Below are 2,708 nucleotides of genomic sequence, written 5' to 3' on the forward strand. Positions count from 1 at the left end.
AAGGCAGTTGCTATTAATATACAATTCCTCGATAACCACTATGGACAGCAATATTTAACATATCAAATAATAGTTGCAACACATCACAGTTTTTACTAAATCATTCGCACCAGAATTATCACTTGGAAAGTACTAAAGAGAAACAACTATTATTACGATTATCCATGCTGTTATCATTACTAGGACATTGTCATCCTCGTTTACTTGAAAATAATTCTATGAGTTCAACCATGAAAATCACAGGTCCTTAAATCGTTCCTCATAATCATCTGCAACATTAAACATTTCCACGAAGGCTGAAGGCAGTGACTTAAGATGAGTTTCAAGAAGCTCCATCTACGCCTTGTGTATTATCCGAATTAATTCTGTTTGTTTATGTTACGTCTCTGGAAGAACAACCTGTTGGCTCCCTCGTCTTGTTAACAGCCCGAGAACCGTCACTGTCCCTATGCAGTCCAAAAATCTCGTGACAGACTAATAGCTTCTCACGAAATATCACTCGAAAAAACAAAACAAACCAAAAACGAAATATCACTTGAAACCATAAAAAATGAACAAACAAAAAAAAACACAAGCGCCTGAGTCCCACTGCACAGGGAATCCAACACTCACAGTGAGGCCGGAGGGCAGGAGTGGCGGGCGAGCGTGGTCGTGTTATCCGTTCGTGGCGTCGAGAGAGCGCGAGAGGCCGCGAGTGTCCGGTAAGGTCTGCGGGCCGAGACTGATCCTCGACGCCGTCCGCACTGGGTTAAGTCCGCACCGCGCCGCCGGAAGCCTCGGCTTGAGTCACCCTCGTTTCTTGGGACTATCGCGACGCTCAGCGACAGCGCAAGACAGTGCTACACACGGGTCGAAAGGGTTGAAGCGAGGCCGGGTTGCGGGTGGGCTTTTCGACTCTATCGCCTCGAAGGCTGTTTCTCCCTACGTAGGGATAGGTTCGAGGGGAGGTAGGGAAGGGGTGGGCGATAGATAGTGCATATTTTGAGTGCGGCGTGATTTTTCTCCTTTTTGGACAAGTAATAATAGTTGTTGGCACTTATGCAACAAGTACCATCGCAGAGGCAAGGTGGTGCGATCTCACGCTCGGCGAGTTTGAATACTAACCTTTTTTTTTTTTTTTCTCCTGGTATTTTTTATCGTAAAACCAGTCTTACAAACGGTGTTTACGCTCAGGGAGGCAACACAGTGCCATCCTATTCCGTATCCAGATAGAGCCTCTTTTTCCAAACCGTGTGGAGAAACCTCTTACTATTATGATTACTCTCGCCATAAGTGCGTGTTAAGAGGGGGGTCTTCTGAGGACTAAACAGAAGAGCATAAAGGTGGTTGTTTTAGAGATAAATGCACTGAGTGTATTCGCATTTGTCTTATTAATGGAATAAGTATTACGGAGGAAAATAATAGTACGACGAATATGCTGTCCTTTTCCTCCATTTTAGCCTTTTAACGAGGAGGAAAATTGCACAAATACGGATTATAAACCGCTTAGAACGCCATAAATCTGGTACTTATGACTGCGTTTAATCCCTTGTGGGAAGCAGCGAAAGTAATTTTTATCATTATTAATAAACTTAAGTGGTACTGCCATACTGAGATTAACAAGTGCTACTGATAAAAAGGTTAGTATTGTTGAAATAGCATGGATGATAATGATATATAACAGATCCATTGTAGTGGCGACAATAACAGTGTTTATCATTATAAAAAGGATTATGTAATGAAATTAGAGACAAGGATTTAAAGATATTAACATGAACTATTCTGATCATAATCATATTACAGTAGTTAATATTTGGTAGCAACAGCGATTCAGCAATGATTATAGGTAACAGTAGTATTATAGTAATGATGAGAACAACAGTAAAATTATCAATACTAGTATCCGAATAATGTTGATAATGATAATAATAATTATGAAGATCTGAGTAGCTTTACTTTGAGTAATGGTAATAACATTAACGATGATAAAAAAGGGTAATGATAAAAAAAATAGTAATCGTAATATAATCATCAAAATCATAACAGAGACAATATCCACAATACAACAACAAATATCCCAAAACGAGTAGAATCGGCCTTGCAGAGAGTACAGGGTTAATATCATTCACGAAGATGTACGCCCAGCGCCAGCCCGCGGTCGCTTCCGGACTCGTGGCGTCAGAGCAATGCACTATGACGGAGGCAAATCCCCAACGTTTCCGTATTTTTTATCTTCTCTTTCTGGGGAAGTCGAGGCAAATAATCTGTCTTCCTAAGTGACGGGCACACATGGCTTATCATTTTCCTTCAAGTGCGAGGGAAAACGCTACAAGAAGTACTATCAGCTCAAGACCTTCTGTTTACGAGAGAGCGTGGGAAGGCGTGATTACATGCACGTCCACGTCTTCTCTTGAAATCGTGTTCGGACATCTAGAGCTCCTGCGTTTTATGAATGGCCGACTCAGCTTCAAGCTGAGTGGAATTCTGGTGTGATTAGTATGTTTTGGTCATTGCTTTAGATCAGTTGCTAATTTTGGTTCGGAAGGTAATCTAGTTTTGTACAAGGTATTCCAGTTAAAGAGTCGTTTTTTAATAGTAACGGTAATGGTTTTAATATCAATCAACTAACGTTCTGCTGAGATGAAATATTAATTGCATATTGAATATTCTACATTATAATTATTGATCACATGGAAAGGCCTGATAAAGTACACATTGCTACACTAATC

The 2,708-nt window shown here is 40.6% G+C and overlaps 1 protein-coding gene across 2 annotated transcripts in view; it reads right to left on the reverse strand.

The window, feature by feature from the left end:
* LOC119587694 overlaps positions 1–2,708 on the reverse strand; it is a 29,577-nt gene that overhangs the window by 5,599 nt on the left and 21,270 nt on the right. The window contains exon 1 of one of the 2 annotated variants that reach the window (XM_037936371.1): positions 613–778. The exons of the other annotated variant lie outside the window; for it this stretch is intronic. The gene's annotated coding sequence lies outside the window, so the exon portion shown is untranslated. Of the gene's footprint in view, positions 1–612; positions 779–2,708 lie in introns of those variants that run through there. 2 annotated transcript variants of the gene reach the window in all.

This window comes from Penaeus monodon, chromosome 23 (genome assembly GCF_015228065.2).
Source record: "Penaeus monodon isolate SGIC_2016 chromosome 23, NSTDA_Pmon_1, whole genome shotgun sequence".
Taxonomy (NCBI): domain Eukaryota; kingdom Metazoa; phylum Arthropoda; class Malacostraca; order Decapoda; family Penaeidae; genus Penaeus; species Penaeus monodon.